The 25,557-nt window shown below is 41.2% G+C and overlaps 1 long non-coding RNA gene across 1 annotated transcript in view; it reads right to left on the bottom strand.

The window, feature by feature from the left end:
• LOC125141402 overlaps window positions 1-25,557 on the bottom strand; it is a 78,107-nt gene that overhangs the window by 43,727 nt on the left and 8,823 nt on the right. Inside the window, exons 2-3 of the long non-coding RNA XR_007140771.1 lie at window positions 15,123-15,229; window positions 12,094-12,328 (exon numbers count right to left, since the gene is read on the bottom strand). This is a non-coding gene — a long non-coding RNA (uncharacterized LOC125141402). The remainder of the gene's footprint in view (window positions 1-12,093; window positions 12,329-15,122; window positions 15,230-25,557) is intronic.

Genomic DNA, 25,557 nt, shown 5'->3' with positions numbered 1-25,557 from the left:
CCATGACATCCCATGACCACATCCCAAGACAAATCCAAATGGTTAGTCAAGGTACAGACAGGAATAGGCATACTATAAATCCAGTGGAGTCGAGACGAGGGCAATTCCAGAAGAGCCATGGCCATGCACGGTAAACCAGCACCATAAAAACAAATCTGTGATTCAGCCATAAATCTGGTGGGTTATTACACGTCACCCTATTTTCTATCTAAAACCATTTCCAACCAGGAGATAGTCATAGTTTTCTGCTCAATTGTGCCCAGAACATGCATCCTGTTCTACTCTTTCTGTCTATTCCTGATAAGAAGTCGTCTTTCCCTTAGTTTGTGATGACCGTTACTGTAGATTACACAAAATCACTCCTGTCCCTGGCCAAGCAGAACCCTCCACATATTGGCACAACTTGCCACCAAATTGCATGAGTGTCTGTGGACAGACAAACCCAACTAACGATGTCATAGAATAGAATAGAACAGGCATAGAAGCCTTTATTATCGCCGTATATACATTACAGCACAGTGGAATTCTTTTCTTCACATACCCCAACTGAGTAGGTTGGGGTCAGAGTGCAGGGGCAGCTATGATACAGCAGGGAGGGTTGAGGGCCTTGCTTGGCTGTGCTAGGCCTTGAACCCTGATCCTCCGATCAACAGCCCAGAGCCTTATCCAGTTGAGTCACCACTGCCCCCACTGTCCATGTGCTTTATCTAGCCAACATAGAGGAACTACAAATGCTATCCTAGTAAAAGTAGCATCTACTCAGCCCGGTTACTTATATACCTAGCTAATGTACTTCACTTCAAATTAGCTAGCTTAGCTAATGTACAGTAGCTACTGTAGAAGTGTCAGTACTTGAACCTGCATGTGTCCACTTTTCCTGATCGATTAATACCAAGAAGGTAATTCGTTTATCTGAATCAAAGTGTAACCAGAGACACGTATCATCAGTTCCACAGCCTACATAGAGCAGCAAGGATACACACACAAAGATATTTACCATGCATCCCGTCGAAATCCACGTCTATAGCGGTGTACGGTGCATTATTGCATGTCATATTAAACATAACACGACTACATCGATACTTGACCGCACGAGTTACCCTAATTCCTCCAATCTCATTTTTTCTTATCAGTTTATCAGATTAACGCAATGTAGAACCGGATGCACGATGATAGTACCATGAAATTAGATCGCAGTGGCGCAAGTGCTGTGAAATTGCCTCGTGCCTTTTAAGCAATTAGAAAGAATGATCTTTTTTGAGTGATGTCTGTCAAACATCAGTGAATTTACTTTCTATTTCAATGCAGGAGTTTTCTTCTTGTCTTGTCCTGTTTTTTACAAAATGGCCTTTAAAAAAAAAAAATGGCACCCATGTCTTCCTCCAAAAAAGTTTTGCTAAGAATAATTACAGCTCGGGAAACAATAAAGCAATATACATATGATGACATTTATGGTGGGAGAAGTACATAGTCCTTTTAAATGCTAAGACATTTTTCAAATAGATTTGAATAACCTTTTTTTAAAGTGGGACATGGTCAAAAAGCAGTACAGCGGTCTTGCTTGGATTGTGTGGTTTAGCTCGAGAGGAAACGAATGCAGTCAAAGACTCGAGAGTCATCGGTGGTGGACACCACCACATATCAGCTCTCAAATTACAGCTTACGCCATGCTCCCCTGAGGTGAAAACATTACACCGTGATTATCACAGTCCCCGTGTGGCCGATAAGTGACGGGGGTCTCGTTTGCCTTTCATTAAGAGCTTTAGTGGTGTTCCGATAAGTGTAATCGGTGGAGGAAGTCTGCTTAATGTATAGAAAGAAATTAAGAAAAAAGAAAGCAGCAGGGCGATGGTGCTCTTGGATACGGTTGACTTAGAATCGTGTTTGTTTCCGCCGATACGGTTACGTCCGCTATTTTACTACATTGAGACTCGAATAAGTCGTAAGCAGTGTACTCTCAATTCTGTATAAAGTGACAAGATTGTTGGTTTAGATTAATGACATTGTGTAAAGATGTACCATAAACGATAAAGTAAAAGGTGTAGAAGACAGTAGTGAGAGCTGCTATGCTGTATGGGTTAGAGACTGTAGCAGTGAGGAAAAGACATGAGACCGAGATGGAGGTAGCAGAGATGAGGATGTTGAGGTTCTTTTTAGGAGTGACGAGGATGGACAGGATTAGGAACGAGCGCATTAGAGGGACAGCTTAGGGTGGCTATTTTGGGGACAAGGTTATAGAGACTAGATTGAGATGGTTTGGACATGTACAGAGGAGGGAGATGGTTATATTGGTAGAATGTTGGAGATGGAGCTGCCAGGTAAGAGGTCAAGAGGAAGGTTAAAGAGGAGATATATGGATGTGTTAAATGAGGACATGAAGCATAATTAGTGCGAGAGTTGAGGATGACGAGGATAGAGTTAGGTGGAAACACTTAAGTGATCAAGCCAAGTAGAAGTAGAAGACGTAGTAACTTTCATTAATTTTCTACCGCTTATTCAAACTTCTCAGGTCACGGAGAGCCTGTGACTATCTCAGGCGTCATCGGGCATCGAGGCAGGATACACCCTGGACGGAGTGCCAACCCATCACAGGGCACACACACACTCTCATTCACTCACACACTCACACACTACGGACAATTTTCCAGAGATGCCAATCAACCTACCACGCATGTCTTTGGACCGGGGGAGGAAACCGGAGTACCCGGAGGAAACCCCCGAGGCACTGGGAGAACATGCAAACTCCACACACACAAGGCAGAGGCGGGAATCGAACCCCCAACCCTGGAGGTGTGAGGCGAACGTGCTAACCACTAAGCCACCATGTCTCCATAGTAACTTTTTATTGGCTTTTATTCGCTGGTGAATTTTGAATTTGCCGATGGATAAAGAAACACAACGCATGCTTCACACCACTAAATGAACATTGATCTACATGTGTAGATTTACAAATAGTGCTATTTAACTCGAGATACTGACCTGAAATACTCGCTTCTTTACTGTTATTGTGGCATCTAAGCTTATTGTGGTCTCTAACAGCAAAGTGAATGTTTTTTTTCCTTTTTTTGCTATTTAAATAAAGTTTGGTCAGGCTTGGAAATAACATATAGATAATGCAATCACACGTAGGTCAGCATAACTTTTCAATAACTGTGTGTTTGGAAAGCATTCTTGTACGATCGCGTTGCTCCTCTTATGAATATGTACACAACAGAAAAATAATATGTTTTGTGTAAACTTTAGGCAGAAACAGCAATAGCAGAAACAGGTCAAATGGCATTTGAAGTATTTGTGAACGGCTGGAGAAGCTGGAAAAGAGGTGAGTAATTGGCACTTTGGGGTTGTTTTTTCCTCAATCACACTGCTGAAGTGCTCTTGTGATAACCAGAAAGGACTCTTAAGCACACACAATATCAAACAAATACATATACACATACACATAGTACATAGTTGATCACAGCACAGATTCGGTATAGTGGCAATTTCCCAAAGTCTGGGCAAGAAAGAAAGTGTAGAGTAGCAGAATACAATTAAATGAAGAGAGTATTCTGCGTGCTCTTTTTGCCATTACCTTTTCCAAAAGTGCAGGCCATTTTTGATAAGAGAAACAGAAAATGTGCACTTTTCCTTCATTTGATACAAGTCAGTGCTTTGAAATGTCCCATGTGGTCACTTAGGACTTTCCTGAGTGAGCAGTCACTGCAAAAAGGCAAGAGATAAATCATATCCCGGCATTAAAAGGCGGCCATCTCTACGCAAGGACAAAGAGCTGAGATAGGGATGACAGAGATGCTGCGCTTTTGAAAGCTCTGCACTCCAACACATCAGTGTAGAAGCTGTATATGAACGCTCGCTTCCCTCCTTGTGTGGGAAGAAGGCTAGCTGAGGCACTTGCAAAAAAAAAAAAAAAAAATACCATCTCATCACCCAGGCCTACAAGCAGTTTTTTTCCCCTGACATTTAATGCACTTTATCTTTTGGACAAATAATGAAAGGAAATTTGCTGACACACACATAGACACCGTCTCCACCTGATCTTGTTTTAGCAAGCTGTTGGTTTTTATAAATGCGAAGCAAATGAGAGGTATAATTTTATATCAGAGAAAGGAAATGATTTACATGCATAGGTCATGGATGTTTGATATTGTGTGGGGTTTTAATAAACAGGAAATGCAGTGCAAAAAAAAAAGATATATATTTTATATATATATATATATATATATATATATATATATATATATATATATATATATATATATATATATATATTAGATATAAAGATATAAATTTTAGCGAATTATCTGGAATCTAGTCAAATAAACTCTGCACTATTATTTACTATTATTTCTTATTATAAGGTTACAAAAAACCATGTCCAAGATAATTAAACCTAGACATTGTGTGGAATTGGCAGATTATTTTGCTCATTTGAAGTATTCTAGAAAAAAAGAAGCAAAAATTCTAAAGTTCCTGTAGAACAAGAAGATTAAAAATATGCTTAAAAATTCATTCATTCATTTTCTACCGCTTATCCGAACTTCTCGGGTCACGGGGAGCCTGTGCCTATCTCAGGCGTCATCGGGCATCAAGACAGGATACACCCTGGATGGAGTGCCAACCCATCGCAGGACACACACACACTCTCATTCACTCACACACACACACACACACTACGGACAATTTTCCAGAGATGCCAATCAACCTACCATGCATGTCTTTGGACCGGGGGAGGAAAACGGAGTACTCGGAGGAAACCCCCAAGGAACGGGGAGGACAAACTCCACACACACAAGGTGGAGGTGGGAATCGAACCCCCAAAAGTGGAGGTGTGAGGCAAACGTGCTAACCCCTAAGCCACCGTGCCCCCCCCTGCTTAAAAATTGTATTTATTTAATACATATGCTTTAGGAAAAAAGATGGTCTTGAATATTCTTGTGGAATTTTGGCAAATCTATCGTCGGCTCGTTTTAACGTTTGTTACTACAAATATTATAAGACACTAATATCCCAAACATCTTCCCTATTCTGTAGCCTTCAACCTATAGAACAGTACGGTATTTAGAGATAACTAGCCTTATTAATCAGATGAAGAATTGATCCACATTAGCCACATTAGCGCCTCCAAAACATTCAGTCGGATAAACATCCTTCATTCCTCACTGCACAAGTCGAATCTAAAAAAAAAAAAAAAAAAAAAAAAGGCTGCACTCTGAAAAGCCACACTGAAAAAAAAAATCTAATACTTTTTTTTTTACTGCTTTGTTTAAAAAGTGAGTCAATACATCATCTCAAAGGGCAGAGGATATCGTGGGAAGGAAACCAGGCTGACAAGGAGTGGGAATAAGAAGCAGCCAATTTCATGCAAGCTGGCAAGAGGAAGGCTTTTTCTTCACTGTGCGAAAGGGATTTTTAAGCAGTAGTGAAGAAAATGCACTGGTAAGCTTCATTTTTATGACAGGTTTGCACATTAAATGTTGATGAAGCTCAATTAAAGTTGATTTTGATGTTTAGCTATCCTAATAACCCGATTCCCACAGCAATATAAAGCCTGATTTGTCTCCGGATTCGAGAAACTAGATTTATTTCTTGCTCGAGCTAAGTAAAAGAGCTGTAAGGTTTCCATTACAAGAAGATGGTGTCCGATAGTATGGGTTTATCAGCTGATGGAGCAGGTGGAAGCACAAATCATAGGGATTATGCAGAATTGGTGAGAAAGCTAAGGAGTTATTACTCGCCAAAGGCAGGACATGTGTCTGCCCACAATCTTGTTACAAAACAAACAAGGCTGGAGACCAGATTGAGAGCTGTATGCTGCTATTAGGGGGCGAAAAGTGGCTTAGCGGTTAGCACTTTGCCTCACACCTCTGGTGTGGGAATTGATTCCGGATTCTGCCTTACAGTATGTGGGTGGAGTTTGCATGTGCTTGGGATGTTTGGGGTTTTCTTCTGGATAATCTGGTGTCCTCCCATAGTCCAAAGACATGTAGGATGATTGGTATCTCTAAACTACCCATAGTGTGTGAGTGTGAGAGTGTGTGTGATTACAGTATGCTCTACAATGAGTCGGCATTCTGTTCAGACTCCAGGCTTCCTGCAATACTGTAGAGGATAAGCGCTATAGAAAATATATGGATGTTTGAATGGATGGATGGATGGATGGATGGATGGATGGATGGATGGATAAATGGATGCTGCTATTAGGGTTGTAACTGAACATAAATGTGTAAATCAGACTAATCAGATAATGTGTATAAATATCCAGAAATACAGATATGAGTAAGTTGCACTCTATAATGTAGGTTCCTTTTTATTTTTTGCTACTATCTATCTATCTATCTATCTATCTATCTATCTATCTATCTATCTATCTATCTATCTATCTATCTATCTATCTATCTATCTATCTATCTAGCAACACTACTGTATGTGCAGTTTTGCTGATTTGCCATTATCACATGACATAAGATATTAGGTGCAGGTTTAAGCTGTGAAAGAACCTAAAAGCTTTAATGGAAATTTTTCCACACTCAGGGGAAAAGCTGCTATTTAGCCACATCAGGCAGACACTAATGCATCAGCAGAACAATCTAGGTTTTATATACAGTATCTCTTTAATTCATCACCATTTACGCTCAGGATTCATCTGACTCACGGCGAGTCGCCTAGTCTAAATATGAAATAGATTAAATCCGGAACTTTTCATTGGCTTTGTTCACTAGTGAATTATATCGGGAGAAAATACCTTGTTATTGATAATGAAATACTAAGTTTACTTCAGAAAACTCAGCACATATGGGCACCGACTTAAGAATATTACTGTGCTGGTCTGAATCTAAAACGAAATGTATCTAAAACGTTCTTCTTAATGTTAATATGATAAACTAATATGATTATTTTTATGGTAGATTTCCATTAATATGGAAACCAAAGTTCGGGAAACAATCGTGTCGATCCTCTTTTAAATATGCGAACAAGAGAACAAAGGTACTGATTTGCATTGTGCGAACCTTAGGTCTATAGTAGAACCAGTTTAAGTCGCATTTGAAGCATCTGCAAACCGCTGGAGAAGCTAGAAAATAGGTGAGTAATTGGTACTTTTGTGATCGTGATCGTTCTCAATCACTCGCCTGAAGTGCTCTTGCAGTAAACAAAAAGGACTTTGCAGCATACGATATCGACTGAAATCCATACATCGCTAGAAAGACAAAGTAAAGGGAAAAAATGTGGTACAACAGGGGCTGCTGGAAGGAATAGAAGATGTAGCTGTGGGTTTTATGTGGATTTGATCCATTATCCTGACCTAAAGACAGACTTATACTGTATAGTAAAACCTGGGCCTGAAATTCACAAAACATGATTATATTCTATAAGAGTGCATTATAATCGAATGCAACTTAAAGGAACATAAAAGATTCTGATAAAGACTGTTCTGAACTTCCAGGAAAATAGCCTTATAAAACATGATTGCGTGGCTAATGTCAACTATACAGTAAATGTGAGTCTTGATTTGGTTTCCATTAACCTCTGTCACATTATTTAGTTCTCAAAAAAAAAAAAGACACAATAAACAGAAGTAAAGATTTTCTTGGACATTTTGCTCGATTATGTGAATTAAGAGTTCCCTTGATTTTTCTTTTGGGCTGTGTAGTTCCTCACTACACATATAGATACAGATATAGACGATATCATTGTGTTTCACACTTCGTAGCTACTTTCTTAGGTTACTTGTTTTCAATTATGAAATCAAAACACATTTTGAAATCCTCATGTGCTAATCGACGCTCCTGGTTAGAATCCCCGCACTTTACCAATTTACCAGCGTGCCCGTACTACCAACTGCACTCCGAATCTGTCAATTAAATTGTCTAGCCATGTTCAGGCTATGGCTTCTAGCAGGATGTGATTGATTCTTGAAATGCTGCAGACATCTCTGAGATGCAGATGCTGAAACAATTTAAAGCAATAAGAGAACACGGAGTGTCGAGGTTATTTAAAAAGAATCGCATGAATGATTGCAGGAACGGCTTCAAACGTTTTGTTTTTAAGTGTTTATTTAATCTTAATAGATAGCAATTAATGTTATAATCATAATAATAATAATAATAATAATAACAGATGGAAAAAATAATAAACTAAAAGTATTCACTGATCAGCGCTATCGTTAAAACCACTTGCCTAATGTCGTGTAGGTTCTCCACAAGACTCCTCAAGACATCTGAAGGTGTGCTATGGCATCTGACACTAAGGGGCTTTTTACATCTGGTCACTTCATGCGTTTTCTGTGACCCGATAGACATCCGATGGTAAAAAGACCAGGTCTAAATGGCCTCCGAAATGTTTTCGAGACGGATATAAATCAGATCGCTCAAACCCCTTCAGGAGGTGGTCTGGGACGCATTTCAGATGAAACCTGACAGGTGTAAATGCATGTGGTTGTTCAAGCCACATACGTCAGCGCTATACTCCTCCCAAAAGGAAGTACGTCACTCGCAAGTGATCTTTCACCCAGGCGTCTCATTGGGTCTTAAAACGAGCTGCTGCTGCCGCCAGCGAAAATGCAGCAAACAGTAAATGCTGTTTTTTCTAGCATAAATTTTTTATCTTCTTTTTGATTGCATTCTGAAAACCGCATACGCAAAGGGTGTTCCGCTTCAATTACCCCGGAAATGAGGTCAAATATATCTGCATATTGGGCGGGAGTAGAAAGATCGGATCGATATCAGATTTGCCGAGACGCATTTATGTGCCCTGATGTAAATGGGACAGTTTTAACAAATCATTTAGCTATCGGATCAGAGACAACACATGAAGTGACCCGGTGAAAAAAGGCCTTACGACGTTAGCAACACATCCTTTAAGTCCTGTGAGTTCTGAGGTGCAACCTCAACAGATCAGACTTGCTAGTCCAGCACAACCCAGAGATGTTTGATCTGATTAAGATTTAGGAAATTTGGAGGAAGAGTCGTTGCCTCCATCTCTTGTTCCTCAAATCATTCCTGAACCATTTTTGCAGTGTGAAAAATAGTGAGATAGGAGAGCAGACTATTGCTGGTTTGGGGTGTTATCATTTCTTATCTTTTTACTAACAATGTACTCTGTTTTGCTTCCCTGACAGCAACCATGTCAGCAATGCGGGTTAAAATAACTCTCTGGCTTCAGTATGATAAAACAGGCATGACTCGTGCTCTGCGGATGAAGCATCACAAGAGCGACATATGGGTAAAACAACCAGCATGTGCTGTCGGGTGTGAATCATCAGGTTTGCATGAGGAGAAAATAAGAGTAAAGGGTGGCGTAATACATTACAGCGTCCTCACTAGAGTATGAGCCGAGAAGTAAAGGAAGTTTCCTGGGGAATCATGGTGGATGTAAACACTGACGTCTCTATCGCTAAGCGACTCGGAACTGTAGTCAGATTTTCCCAGGTTTTTAGGAGCAAATAATAGTCGGTGATAGAGACAGTTCCTAAATAAAAAAAAATAAAAAAATGTGCAAGTGACAAACATAAATGGTGGTGTCAGGGATTTTCTTCCCACGCCGAACGCTTCGTGTAAAAGAACTTAGCGTGCATAAAGAGCCTGCGGTGCTACAGCACACACGTCCATGCTGTGAGATGTTTGTTTTTTGTTTACATGGCAATGTGTTTTTGTTTTGACTCGTGTCTCGTCTCCACCCATGTCCCGCGTTGCTCGTCTCTCTTGTGTGTCCTGATTAGTCTCACCTGTTTTCTGTGTGCCCTTTAATTATTTTGTGCATTTGTAGTTCTGTTTTCAGTGTAAAGTAATGTTTAGTTCTGCTGCCTGACTTAGCTGAGCGTATTTGTTCTGTCTTGCTACTTCCTGCTTTGATCCTGTTCTGGTTTCTGGTTCTCTGTATTTTGGATTATCCCTGATTTTGGTGTTTATAGACCTCCCAGCTTCCGCCTGTTTCTTGTTTTCGATTTTGTTTTGGATTTGTCTGCATGCCTCGCTAATAAAAACACTTTAAACTGCAATCGCATCTAGTCTTGCCACCTTCAATACAGAAAAATAAGGGACGCCTGCCGCAGCGGGGGCCACACCCCTCGGGGCCACGATGACCACAGTCCCGATGACGTGCCAGTGGTCGTATATCATAACTTATAACATGTATTCATAGAAAAATTAAGATTGATACCGATGGACATTATAATAAGATATCTGCTATTGAAATCAGTGTGAACAGATGCACTCAGTCTCTCACTATCACAACTTAAGTGGTCATATTGAATACACAGCTATGACAATAATAAATATACGCCAACAAAGTGTGACTGAGAACACAAAACAATAAGCTTTTGGAGGAACTTGTGAGATGTGAACCATATTTTATTAACTTATTATTAAATGAACAGATCCATAACTTAGTAATTATAACTTGCAAACTTGCAGAAGATCTTCCATGAAGATCATGAGCATAATAACATCAGTGGATGTATATCAGTGTATTAGATGCCATCGTTTCATATGGATTTTCTGTCACTCTGACTCAAAAGACCCAGCGAGGCGGCATCCCGCCCTCCTCTGACTATGATTGGCCGTGATTCACGGCCCGTAACCCTAAAACAAACCAATCAAACCAACGATGGCAACGAGCATTACCCAATCTGGGGCAGAATAGGACGCATCTCCACACAATGCGAGTGGGGTGATTTGCATGGGATGCTGTATAATATGGACCTATGTAAAATACGGGACAAATCGCGTCCCGTATTGATTTGATACGGGATGCGTCATTTTGCCTGTAAATACGGGACGATTCCATATTTCACGGGACGGGTGGCAACCCTAATCGCATTCGCCTTCAACTCCCATAACATAACAGATGGAGATACAGCTACAATAACTAACAAGTTGTTCATATGGTACTTTTGATATTCTGTATGCTTTTTTTTTTTTACTTCCAAGGCAAGAGATCTGAAGGGTCTAAGAGACTGAAGGACATGTTTCTAGGCATCAAAATTACACAATAATTGCTAACCAGTTAAATCTTGACTGCATGAGTCAAAATGAAGTGCTTTATCTGGTATAAAGTACTGACGGCATGAACAGGCAGGTATGAACAGAACATCCAGCCTTCAGGAGTCTGAAGAACTATTAGGGATTCCACAAGCTGCACACTCAATAAGATGTAATATTTTCAACAAATATGAGTTGTCACATTTCTCTGATGTTTCAAGTATGCTTTAGTGATGAAGAACAGAAAATCCTCCCAGCCTTAATAGCTGAAGGCCAGAAGAGAACCGACAGCCCTTTACAGCTGAACATCCAGATCCTAGGTGGAGCAGAAAAGCATGGAGTTTTGATGGAGTCTTCAGCACAATTCATGATGGGTGTTTCTCAAAGTCTATTGGAGATGCTAACTGAAAAGTATCTCAACATTCTCAAATTGTCCGAGTCATGTCTCATGTCCTGACACCGAGCTCCGTCCTGGTCAACACACTGATCCCAACTACAGTATTTATGATATTAGGATCGATTGCCATGGAGGTCACGACTACTTGGACAATGTTAGCAAGAGAGTCGTTTTAGGGTATGTGTAGAATTACTAACCGACTAGTTTAACTAACTTTGCAGTACAGATCTTCTCCAAACTACAGGATCGACTTTAGCCCAATCATTCTGGACCAGACAGCAGATGTAGCATGATTTTTCTCAGCCCTGAAACCGGTACATTATTACAACAGTAGATTTTATGACGTTTTATGATGGACCTGTCAAGGCTGTGTGTTGTTATTAAATTATGAATACCTTTTATAATTAATGCGGGTGAGCTCCGTACTGAAGGGCGTACGTTTTGATATATGCCGCGGGGTGGAAGTTGATGGTCCCCCTCAGGCTGACATTGATTATAAAAGTTTGGTGAAGTGTTTTTTTTTTTTCTGGGCTGTTGAAAGAAGATGACTCAAGCCTTATCTAATGTAGATAAATCAGTGTCAGACTTTACTCCCATTGTGATCAACAAAGTTTCAGCATTGACTAATATTCTTTTTCTGCTGCTGCTAGGCATTTAGCTCTGAATTCCACTATTATTTTTTTTTTTAAAGAACAATGATTGAAAGAAAAATACACTGACCTGCATACTGTAGTCTTAATTCGCTTGAGTCAAAGCTGTTATTGTCCATCGGCTCCTCCCTGTTCGGGGTCGCCAGGTTTTTATGCCAGACGTCTTCCCTGATGCGACCCTCCCACTTTATCCAGGCTTCGGTCCTTCACCGAGAATCGACTCCTCACCGCTTGGGTTGGTTCTCTTCCTGGGAATGAAACCTGTCCAGCAGTGGAGACAGCATGAGATCCTGCGACTGGACCACCTGGGAAGCAAAAGCTTTACTTCAAACAAGTGATGCAATTTTCAACAATTATGAACTAAGCAGAGGTGAGCTATGCTCTTGTTTTAGTAGCATGCAAGGTTCATCACTTAGCTAGCTAGTTCATATTTCCAACATTATCCTGAATTTATTTTCATATTTAACACAACAGGTACTGTAACAGGCAACCAATACAGATGATCTGGTTATCTAGCTCTTTTGTCTTTTCCTTTATTAGGGCCTGAGAACCGAATGGTGCAAAGCCTCATTGTTTTTGCTCGGGTTTATTAGGGCCTGAGCACCGACTGGTGCGAAGCCCTATTGTTTTTGCTCGGGTTTATTATTATTAAGGCCTGAGCACCGAATGGTGCAAAGCCCTATTGTTTTTGCTCGGGTTTATTAGGGCCCGAGCACCGACTGGTGCGAAGCCCTAATGTTTTTGCTCGGGTTTATTATTATTAGGGCCCGAGCACTGACTTGTGCGAAGCCCTATTGTTTTTGCTCGGGTTTATTAGGGCCCGAGCACCGACTGGTGCGAAGCCCTAATGTTTTTGCTCGGGTTTATTATTATTAGGGCCCGAGCACTGACTTGTGCGAAGCCCTATTGTTTTTGCTCGGGTTTATTAGGGCCCGAGCACCGACTGGTGCGAAGCCCTAATGTTTTTGCTCGGGTTTATTATTATTAGGGCCCGAGCACTGACTTGTGCGAAGCCCTATTGTTTTTGCCCGGGTTTATTATTATTAGGGCCCGAGCACCGACTGGTGCAAAGCCCTATTGTTTTTGCTCGGGTTTATTATTTTATTCATTTATTTATTTAATTATTTTTGCACACATTGGCCAATTGGGGTCCCTTAACATGCTCTAAAACTCTTGAAATTTGCCACACTTCAGAGTCGGGCGACTCTAGGCTCGGGCAAAGGCTGAAATACGGGCGTGGCAGGGGGGCTCTGTAGCACCCCCTGTAATGCAAAAACAAACATTTGTGCACAGATCGGGCAATTATGTATGCACATGTACGAGAGGTGGTACGCATATAGATCTCATCGACCCGAACAACTTTCGCGCTCTAAACTATAAGCTCCGCCCAACAGGAAGTCGGCCATTTTGGATTATTGCATAATTGCATGCGGTGAACTTTTAAATAGTCCTCCTCATGGATGGCCGATTCATGCGATTGACATCAAATGTTGTGAACATGATGCCGAGACATTGCACTTGCTAAATTCCGAAGGGATTATTGATATCTCGAACGGTGCTGCCATGGCGAGGCGACAAAGTATGGCGAATTCAGAGAAACAGGAAATGTCTAATATCTAAAGCAAAAAATATCTTTTTGTGATGACACGTGGTGTTTATGTTAGGCCAAGGATTCCGATCGTATCTGTGTGCTTATTGTGAGTCCCGGGTATAGCGCCACCAACAGGCCCCAGGAAGAGTGTCAGTCACAAAGGTGGATTTTTTCACTGTTGCATGCAATGAACTTTTAAATACTCCTCCTATAGGATTCATGCGATTGAATCTAAAGCGAAATTGTGAAGGGATTTTTTATATCTCAAACACCGTTGCCATGGCATCGTGTCAATGTTTACTTTTATTTCAGGCATATTTAAGGCTTTTGGTGTGCTTAGATTAACTTGAAATTTGATTCACATTTGTCGGCTGTTAAGTGTGGACAAAAAGGTCAGACAAAGGTGTGTCTCTTAAGTGGCACACTAGCGCCCCCATTTGTCTAAAATGTGGGGGTTTCATATACCTACAGTCTCCAAATGGGTCAAATTTACCCACTTGATGCTATTGCAGCTATATTTTAGATTGAGTCTCGAAATGGGATTTGTTTTCTTTCAAATTAACACACGTCATGACTTATAGTCTATTGTAGTTATTTGCATTATCTTTTACTCTGTATATAAAAAAAAAAACCACACACTTAAAGATGTATTTATTTAATCGTACCGTTATTTCCATTACCATGAAGTAAAGGTACCTGTTCAGTGAACAGAACACAAGCGCTAGAGGACAAGCGTGTAAACATTACCGCAATCTTTATTACATACACTCAATAATTATTAATGTGTCATATTTCCTAGCTCAAGGGTTCAACTGTGCCAATATGGCAACCTTCCAGTCAGTAGCACAGAACATTACCCATTGAATTACTACTGCCTCTGAAGTATTTTTTGAAAGATGCACACACTTACTGCCAAATCTCAAACGATTCACCAGGCGATACTTCAATTAGATTCAATAAAAAAAATGACACAAGCGAAATGTTTGCATGAAAAATCCGCAGTACCGAACACGATTGATAAAAGCGAGAAGGATTTTTGCTGGGAGTATAGTATGAGAAAAAGCTATGAATGTTAATCCATGCCCACCCTAAAGGTAAGCCTCCATTACATCATTTGTTAGTTTGTGGAAAATTATTTCATTGTGCACAGGCTATAAAGGTTTGGGATTTTAATTCACCGGTGTAGAAAGTGAGAGATGTGTGTATGAAGGATAATCTTTATGATAACATAGTTCTGTGTTTATCCCAACCGTTGTTCATGTTTCTTTCCCCGTCTTCTAAAATCCATCCAAACATAATGGTGTGGGATTAGAAGATATGTCACGGATTTAAACAAGAGGCAGATGCAAGAACAGATTTGGTTTATTATGAAAGAAAAAAAAAACACAAAATACCAAGACAGAGAAACATTTTGTCTATGGGCAAAGCAAAGTGACAACATGACATAAATTGAGCTACAATGATATCTATGTTTCTGAAGGATCTTTTGGATATACAAGGAGCAGTACCTTTAGTATAGACGTCTGGAGATGTGAAGAGGTCCTCCTCTGAGCAATGAGAGGGTACGATTTCATCCACAAGAAGCTTGAGACCAGACCGATGGCCACCGCAAAGCCTATGGCAGGGGCAGAGAGGGATCGGTGTTAACCATCAAGCCAGAGGGTGGTCCAAGGTACACCATGAAGCAGTGGGAAGGAGTGACGATCTCAGCTAAGCAAGGAGGTGGAGCGATGTTCTTAGCTGAGCAACATCCGTAGCAGAACCAGGTGGCATACTGATATCCGTGGTAGAGCAGGAAGACGGAGTGATGCCTACGATGAGGCTGTGAGCTGTAACAGCATTGTCTTTGGGGCAGAGAGGTAGAGAGACATCCTCAGTCAAGCAACCAGACAGACTGATGTCTTTAGTGGTGCAGGGAAGGTGGGAGATGGTTTAAGACCAGTGACCCATACTTGAAAAATTCCCAAAAGGGGTGTAAGGCTTTACTCCATCCCACTGTGTTTTTAATCTATTATCTATTCTCATGTCTCATGTTGCTCCAACATCAGGCAGTTCCACTCTAGGAATTCCTGTTGACCCTTAAAAAATGAGGATTAGCGAAGCAAGGCAACAATTTAAGCATTACCCGAATTCAGCCACAATGATATAATAAGGGTCCATTTAGGGTGCATCCTACACTCTGCATTTCTTTAGATGGTTCACTTTCAGCAAGAGACTCGGACCACCAAAGAGCATCTCGGACCACCAAGGAGATCATTTCACAGACTGTAAAGCTCCTTCCCTTTTTAAGTGAGCGGATTTCTAAGATCTAAAAACTGCTCAGTGTAACTGCAGTCATTTTAGTTAAACTTTTAGGGCAGGAATATGTTATAAAATGTTATAGCTTTTTTGTTGCACATTTACAGACCAAAACACAGATTTAAGTGTCAGCTAAAAAAAAAATCTCCACATTCTCTAAATCTACGCTTTATATTAGGGCCTTTTTACACCTGGACACTTCATGTGTTGTCTCTGATCCGATAGCTATCTGATTTGTTAAAACTGTTCCATTTACATTAGGCCACATAAATGCGTCTCGGTGAATCGGATATCGATCCGATCTTTCTACTCCCGCCCAAAATGCAAATACAGTATATTTTACCTCATTTCCGGGGTAATTGAAATGGAACACACTTTGGTGTATGCGGTTGCTACAAATAACAACATTTACTGTTTGCTGCATTTTCGCTGGCAGCAGCAGTGCATTTTAAGACCCAACGAGACGCCTGGGTGAAAGATCGAAGCCAGCGCTGGTGGGAAAACATATTTGTTTCTGGCGTGATGCACGACTCGCGAGTGACATACTTCTGTTTGTGAGGAGTTTAGCGCTGACGTATGTGGCTTGAACAACCCCATGCATTTACACTTGTCCAGTTTCATCTGAAATGCATCCCAGACCACCTCCTGAAGTGGTTTGAGCGATCGAATTTATATCCGTCTCGAAAACGTTTCGGAGGGCATTTAGACCTGGTCTTTTTACCGTCGGATAGCATCTGATCACAGAAAACGTATGAAGTGACCAGGTGTAAAAAACTCCTTAGATATAGTAGAAAGTGATCACAGTTCATATTTTAAAATCACTCTGCAAATATCTGAGGCTACACGAGATAGACCCAAAACTCCAAAAAGTTCTTCTCCACTGCTCCACCGCTTTAAATTTAGCCCTTGTATGTAATAAGTGTCATTTTTTGCAGTATAGGATATTTTGGTTGGACCTCAGACTGTCAACACAAAAACAACTAAAAAAAGACTAAAAAATAATTATGTAGAGATTATTGAAAGTCAAGCTGCAAAGTTGTTTTGGATCACTGTCCAAATAAGGCTGTGCATGTCCATTTTCCGCCCCACAAATCCAGCGAATTGTCCTCCCCTACACACAAAGTCTGTTCTGCCTCACATCTAATGTTGATTCAATCTCTTCCAGTACGCTGCATTTTGCCCTGGAGAGAAATGAGTTAGTCAGCGACAGAAAGCCGAGGTCAGGATGTCAGCCGAAAGTTAAACTGCTCCGGGAACCCTGTGCAGCACTAATGAAAGGTTTCACACTTGCCTTCCTCGGCTGCATGCACTCGATATTATTTGTCCCCTTGAATGAGTACGGCAGGAATATTAACAGCAATCGAACAAAAGTCAGTAAAACAGTCTGTGAATAAAAGTGGAAAACTGAAAACAGCCAAATCTTGGCTTAATAACTTCATTCATTCATTCATTCATTTATTCATTCATTCATTCATTCATTTTCTACCGCTTTATCCGAACTTCTCAGGTCACGGGGAGCCTGTGCCTATCTCAGGCGTCATTAGGCATTAAGGCAGGATACACCCTGGACGGAGTGCCAAACCATCGCAGGGCACACACACACTCTCATTCACTCACACACACACACACTACTTACAATTTTCCAGAGATGCCAATCAACCTACCATGCATGTCTTTGGACCGGGGGAGGAAACCGGAGTACCCGGAGGAAACCCCCGAGGCACGGGGAGAACATGCAAACTCCCCACACACACAATGCAGAGGATGGAATCGAACCGCGACCCTAGAGGTGTGAGCAAACGTACTAACCACTAAGCCACCATGCCCCCCCTTAATAACTCCATAAAATATTTAAAAACATGGTTACACAGTATGTCAAGGAAAGATGTAATACATTTGTAGAAAGTGTTATGTAAGTATATCTGTTCTGACATTTCCTATTTCTGAGAGTCTTCGGAACATCCCTAGAGTCCCCTATATGATGTGTTATACTACCAAATGAAGTACCCGCAGCCCCTTTTCCTCTTATCTGATACCAAACGCTTGCATTTCAAAGATTCTGCCACATGTTGGTCTTGTGTCGGAACTGCAGGCGAGTTTGTCCCAGTTTTTCGCTCACAGTTGGGACTTCTATCCGCACGGGGGGAAATTTTCCATTTACACTGATTACTGCTCCCCATTGCTGAACTATAAAGTGTGTCTGAGCAAGGTTAAAGCCATTAGACCATGGCTTGTAGGGGAAAAAAAAAAAAAAAGTCCATAAATTGGTTCATCTGCCTCTACCGCTGCTCATATAGCACTTTTATCACACTGCAACAGATCAAGTAACGGTAAATAAGGAAATGTAGATGATATAAAAAATATTATAAACAACTATACTATGACAGCAAAAGTAAATGTTCGTCTAGGATTGATATCGATCGGTATAAGATGCTTGCATACGCTGAACTTTTTACACCATGTCTGTTCAAAGATAGTGTCGACCTACAAAAAGTCAAAGTCTTTTTTAGAGTTCTTTTATAATTCAAAGCAACAGATTTGAAGAAATAAGAAAGGAAAAAATAAGCAGGCAACAAATTCAAACTTCTCAACTGAAATGTCCTACATGCATGTTGTAACTTTAAGCGAATAAAAAAACCTTATTAATCACGTGCAATCGCTAGAACTATAATCAAACGTTAATTCACGAACTAACTGAGAAAATGAAGTTTAATTCGACTAATAAAATCCGTCCATTTGACAAACATGTAACTGTTTGTTTGTTTGTGTTCCTCGTCACATGTCTGCCCTGCCCTTGTCTGCCCTGCCCTGTTTCCACGCCTGCTCCTAATTGTATCTGATTGTCTTGTGTATTTAACTGTGCCGCTTTGCCTTGTGCAGCGCGGAATCTACTGTTGTCCTGTCCTGTCTTCAGCCCGTGTCTTGTTTCGTGTTCCCTTTGTTATTAAACCCTGTTTTGTTTTGCTATCCTGCGTTTGGGTCCGCTTTCTGCCCCGCGTCATGACAGAGGCGGAATCTTCAGATACAATTAGGAGAAGGCGTGGAAAAAGGGCAGGGCAGACAAGGGCAGGGCAGACATGTGACGAGGAACATAAACAAACAAATGCACGTGGCCAAAGTCCGGGCTGAGTCATAACAGTTACACTCATCATGGTTACCGATGATAAAACCGGATAAAACCAGCTAACTAAAAATCAGATGAAAAGTCAAGAGGCGGATTTTTCTTAAATGCCTCATTGCTGCTATTTTCTTTAAAGCAGCTTGCATATCATTTTTGCATTAGTAGCAGTAATTTCGAATGCTCGAACAGGTCAGCCTTTGTTTGTTTTTTGTTGTAATTTTGTTTGGTAGACCAAGCTGAATTTTTAAGCAGAATAATATAGTCTTTTATGTGAAAAACAGAAAGGCGGTATGACGTAAACTTATCATTAAACATTTCTCTCAGACAAATTGGTAAATTGCTCTGGAAACTCTCTGAAGGATTAAAAGTCCATTCTAACAGAGTATGAATTGCTCACTGAACTTCCACTGATGTCTTCATATTGAAAACCCATGGCTCTCGGTACGTTTTGACATCCTAATTGGAGAATATAGTGAAAATGGACCATTACATATCCTCAGGGGATTCTTCAACATTCTTAAAGGTGCAATAGGCAGTTTTATTTCATATGAGTATAAATAACCTGGAAAATATATATAGGGAAAAAAAACGATTTAAGCCATTGCCTGTAATGCTGCAGCAACTAAGGTGCAAGAGGAATCCTTGAAGAGATTAATTTAAGAACAAATAACAAATCCAAAACGGTAGACAAGGCAAAAACTGTAAACAGGCTGAGTTGGAACAAACCAAATCCATAACCCAATCCAAATAACATAAAAACGATAAACAGAACAAGGTCCATACACAATGAGGTAATGACCAACAACGAAAGACATCAGAACTCACACCTAAAGTGGCATGAGCATGGTTTCAATATCCAAAACCTATAAGTACTAGAACTCTGGAGGGTTGGAGGGTAATTGCTGGTGGTGTTGTAACGTTGCCTTGACACAACTGCATTACGTGACTGAAAAAAACTGTTTCAAATGCTATATTATACAGACAAGAAGGTTTCTTGATTTTTTTTTTTATTAACACATTTTATACAATACTGTTAATAAACAGGGGAGCACGGTGGCTTAGTGGTTAGCACGTTCGCCTCACACCTCCAGGGTTGTGGGTTCGATTCCCGCCTCCACCTTTTGTGTGTGGAGTTTGCATGTTCTCCCCGTGCCTCGGGGGGTTTCCTCCGGGTATTCCGGTTTCCTCCCCCGGCCCAAAGACATGCATGGTAGGTTGATTGGCATCTCTGGGAAATTGTCCGTAGTGTGTGAGTGAATGAGAGTGTGTGTGTGCCCTGTGATGGGTTGGCACTCCATCCAGTGTGTATCCTGCCTCGATGCCCGATGACACCTGAGATAGGCACAGGCTCCCCGTGACCCGAGGTAGTTCGGATAAGCGGTAGAAAATGAATGAATGAATTAATGTTAATAAACAGTTCAAAACAAGTACATAACTGTCACCATGGACAATTCTTTCCCAGATCACCAGAGGGCACTGCCACTTATTATTATTTTTTTAATTTCTTCTTTTGTTATCTGATTTATTTCCTTTTCTTGATTATGCACACTTGTTGTGTACTTCACCATTAGTCACACTATTGAGCTTCCGTGATTTCCATCCTTGTTTGAATAGATTCTGTCTTCAAGTTGCCTTAAATTACCCTAGTTCACGGTTTCCTAGTTTCATTCGGTTCCTTACCAGTCTCTGTTTATTTTTTATGGTTCTTCATAAAAGATTTGTTGGTTATGCATCTGCCCATGTCTTCACTTTATGAAAGAATGCTTCAACTAGTTATGGATGCAGCAAAACTTGCAGTCCTAGATCAGGATTTGGCAGATCAGGTCCTTCTCCTTAAGCAAAACCAACACCTACTTGAGGGAATGCAAGGGTTTCTATGTTCCTGTTATAGCTGTGTGATATATAGTGCAATTGCATAACCAGGAGATTTTTAGTTATAACATGAGGTCTTTCTTGTCTTGAAGAAGTTATTAACTGTTCACTTATAGAGACTTGAGTGCATAACTGATCATGGCAATTGCTGCAATCTCCATCCATAGTATCTACAACAGTGGGGCACAGTCGGGGTTCAATTCCCATCTCCGACTCGTGTGTGGAGTTTGCATGTTCTCCCCGTGCCTTGGGGTGTCCTCCAGGTACCTCCCTCGGACCAAAGACATGCATGGTAGGTTGATTGGCATCTCTGGAAAAATTGTCCATATTGCGTGTGTGTGCCCTGCAATGGGTTGGCACTTGTATCCTGCCCGATGACGCCTGAGATAAGTACAGGCTCCCCGTGACCCGAGAAGTTCGGATAAAAGTGGTAGAAAATGAATGAATGAGTATCTACAACATAGTACCAACAACAGAAATCCCATGTATCTCCAGGCTGCCCATGTGGGGTCAACCTTAGCAGCAGTGAGCACCCTCCAAATGAACTGGGGAGTCAGAATACATCAGGCAAGTCCAGAGACTGGTATCTAATCAGAATGGTGTTCAGTGATTTTACTATAAAAAAGAACTCCCTCACATTACTGCCCCTGAGAACAACAATAAGGGGTGTTGATATTTGACGTGGTGAAGAATTATTTAAAGTAAAATAATGTGGAATTTCACATCGGAAATATCTGATGGTGCCCTGGCGATGACTGGGCGTCATACTGGCTTCATTGCTCTGTGCAAAGGGCACGCAGATTTTCCAGAGTTTGTACATTACTGCATTATAAACAAGCAGGAATTTGGTTTGAATGTGATGGAATTTGATCACATCATGACTGCAGTTTTTAAAATCAAACCAACAACATCCAGTCCAAAGCAAAAGAGCACACCTTAAATGTGAGTAGATGATAGAGACCTTTTGCATCACACTGAAACCTAATGGTTGTGCAGCAGAAGCTTTTTGCATCACTTTTGTGCAATAGGGCAGATTGCTCAGACAGCAGCGCATCAGGGTTCAAGTCCCTATTCAAGCGTTTATAGCAATTTTGTGCTCACTGGGCTGGTCTGATTAATTAGAACTCCAGAAGTGGTAGCTTAGTGGTTAAAATGATTGTGCAGAAGTTTGTGAATTTAAATCATTGGACCACCAAGCGGCTAGTTGCTGGGCCCTTGAGCAAAACCCTTAACATCCGGAATTAAAAGACATCACTGTGCATTTACAAAAGAATTTGCAGCAATTTATATCCATTCAATCAGTCTTGGATGAAGCCTTAAATACTGTAAGTACTCTTGACTAGGCTCAGAAAAGAATTTGAGTACAGATGCCTAGATTCCATTCATTCATTCATTTTCTACCGCTTATCCGAACTTCTCGGGTCACGGGGAGCCTGTGCCTATCTCAGGCGTCATCGGGCATCGAGGCAGGATACACCCTGGACGGAGTGCCAACCCATCACAGGGCACACACACACTCTCATTCACTCACACACTCACACACTACGGACAATTTTTCCAGAGATGCCAATCAACCTACCATGCATGTCTTTGGACCGGGGGAGGAAACCGGAGTACCCGGAGGAAACCCCCGAGGCACGGGGAGAACATGCAAACTCCACACACACAAGGCGAAGGCGGGAATCGTACCCCCAACCCTAGAGGTGTGAGGGAAACATGCTAACCATTAAGTCACCGTGTCCCCCTGCTTAGATTCCAAACCTTTGGAAGTTGTTGACTGGAGAAGTACAGAAATATGTGCACAGCACAGCAAACCATAAGATTGTCTCTTTTTGAATCAACTTGACTGTGGGAATCTTTTTTTCAGATATGAATTTAATTAACAACAAACACAGAACACAGCTTACTGATGCCCATCTGGAGGACTCAATTATAGCCACAGTGTCATGTTATACTCCTGATTATAGGGCACTTGTGGACATTATGTGATCCCAGGTTTCCCATTAAAAGGCCAATAGAGAACCATGTTGTTTTGTATTTTGCCTATAAAGTTTGGCTAATTTGGGCAACAGGAAACAAAACACAGTCATTGTAAAATCAAAGACCTGCTGTTGAAATTGTGGCAAATAAAATGGTATGGAATTGAAATATTCAGGGAAAGTATAATGTATTAATTAATTACACTAAAGTATTACATACAAATTATTTGTAAAAGTACATACAGATATATACCGATTTTATTATTTCCCAGAGGGCGGTGCGGGGGCGCGGTGGTTAGCACGTTTGCCTCACGCGTTTGCCTCACACTTCCAGGGTCGCCGGTTCGATCCCCGCCTCCGCCTTGTGTGTGTGGAGTTTGCATGCTCTCCCCGTGCCTGGGGGGTTTCCTCCGGGTACTCCGGTTTCCTCCCACGATCCAAAGACATGCATGGTAGGTTGATTGGCATCTCTGGAAAATTGTCTGTAGTGTGTGTTTGAGTAAATGAGAGTGTGTGTGCCATGTGATGGGTTGGCACTCCATCCAGGGTGTATCCTGCCTCGATGCCCGATGACGCCGGAGATAGTCACAGGCTCCCCGTGACCTGAGAAGTTTGGATAAGCGGTAGAAAATGAATGAATGAATGAATGAATGAATGAATGAATGAATCATTTCCCAGAATTGACTGTTGAATAAAAATTATTTAAAATGCTTTTGGGAAGTCTTTCAAAATCAAAATAGTGCCCCAGGCTCTGTGGTCCCTGAGTCGAGTCTCGGCGTCTTTGCTTTAGCTTTGGGTTTTTGTATTTATTTTTATTTTTTGACATTTGAGAAATTTCATTTTTGTCCCTTTCACCAGTTTAGTAAGATGAAAGTCAAATAATTAAGAGCAACTCCTGTCCTGCGGTGTTGTACAGTAGTTAGTGACAGTGGTTTTGGTGTGTGTTTGTTTAAGATTTGTTTGTGGGGGGTGTGGTACAGTAACCTGGTGGTTAAGGTGTTGGGCTACCAATTGGAAGGTTGTGAGTTCGATTCCTATGTCCACCAAAGCTGCCACTGCTGGCCACCTGAGAAAGACCCTTAACCATCAACTGCTCAGTTGTATAAAAAAAAAATAAGAGACAAAAAAGTAAGTCGCTCTGGATAAGGGCAACTGCTAAATGCTGTAAATGTACTTTAATTTAAAAGATCCCTGGGTGTGAGGCTCTGTATCTTTTATTTAGCTTTAAAAACTGCACTGGCTCTCGTTTAAAAAAAAAAAGACAAAAAAATCAGGAGCACCAACTCCGGGGTACTGGTCAGTGCCACAGACTTTAGTGTATGAGGTCCCTAATTTGAGTTTGTATGTCTTTACTTATGCCCCTTTTCCACCGAGGCAGTTCGAGTGCTGGTTCGGAGCCTAATTTAGAACCAGTTCTTTCTGTTTCGACCGCCAAAGCACCGGCTCCGAACCAGGAAAAGTGGTTCTTAAGTAGCACCGAAACGTTGCTGGTCTAGACTTAAGAACCGCTTGCGTCAGGAGCTGGGGGCGGGGCTACTGTTAGTGCATTTGATAATGTACCTTAAGTAAACTAATGTTTAATACACTTTTACTTTACCGCGATATGATATATTATCAGCACACATGATAGTAGGTAGCTACATGCTAAGGCTAAATTTTTTCTGTGTTAACGATAAAATAATGTTATGTACTTTATCGATTACAACCTCCGTTTATACAGATTACACGGAGCTGCACGTACACGCCATTGTTGTGTTTGTGTTTGCTGCTGCTGTGCTAACGTTGCTGGGACACGTGACACGTATACAGTGACGTCAGACTCGGCTCTGTGATGCTCTCTAGCCGGTGGAAAGGCAAACCGGTTCTTAGAAGGTTCGACAGTGGAACCAACTTTGAACCAGCACCAGCGCTAGCTCTGAACCAGCACCCGGGTCTTTTTGGTGGAAAAGAGGCATTAAACACTTCACTGACTCTCTTTAAGCATTTTATTAAGACCAAAGTGCAGTAAGCAGAATTACCACCTGTCCTGAGTTTGTTGTATGGATGGTGCCAAGCGCTCCGGTGTTATATGAGGTCCATGGGTTGTGTGTCTTTGTTATGAACACTCACCCCCTCTCGTTAAGACAAAAGTCCATTAAGGAATAAGAAACGGTACCCACCTTGCCCTGCGCTAGTGTAGTAGAGACTTGGCGTTCGAACGAGACGTGTTGTCCAAGAAGGCGGAACCAAGCTATGAAGAGAAATTTGCAATTTGCAGCAGTTTTATATATCTGCACACAAAGCTAATCCCAATTTGAAAGCAGAGTGCGAGCTGTGAAGGTGCATATAGTTGGTTCGATGTACTGAACAAATACTGTACACCCCTTACTTTGAGTCTGAATGGGACTGGTAGAGCTATTGATTCTGAACAAACTAGTAATTGGCATTTGTGACTTAAATGAATGAACTAAGCATGCAATAGAAGCTCTGCTGAATCACTGATGTCAATTGTTCAGCTCGTCACCCTTCCACCAAGAAGAGAAATAGGGCAGAACAATGGTTGTGTGTTTAGCACTAAGGCAATGTTTCCAGCATAATCCGCTATAGCCGATTGTGTAAAAATGACTGATGGCTGAACATAGAAAATATTTCACGCGTACTTAAAAATGTATTTTATTTTAAATGACATGCTAG

The sequence above is a fragment of the Tachysurus fulvidraco genome, chromosome 6 (assembly GCF_022655615.1).
Source record: "Tachysurus fulvidraco isolate hzauxx_2018 chromosome 6, HZAU_PFXX_2.0, whole genome shotgun sequence".
NCBI classification, from domain to species: domain Eukaryota; kingdom Metazoa; phylum Chordata; class Actinopteri; order Siluriformes; family Bagridae; genus Tachysurus; species Tachysurus fulvidraco.
The sequence above is the reverse complement of the archived record's forward strand: the minus strand, read 5'-3'. Positions and strand labels throughout refer to the sequence as shown.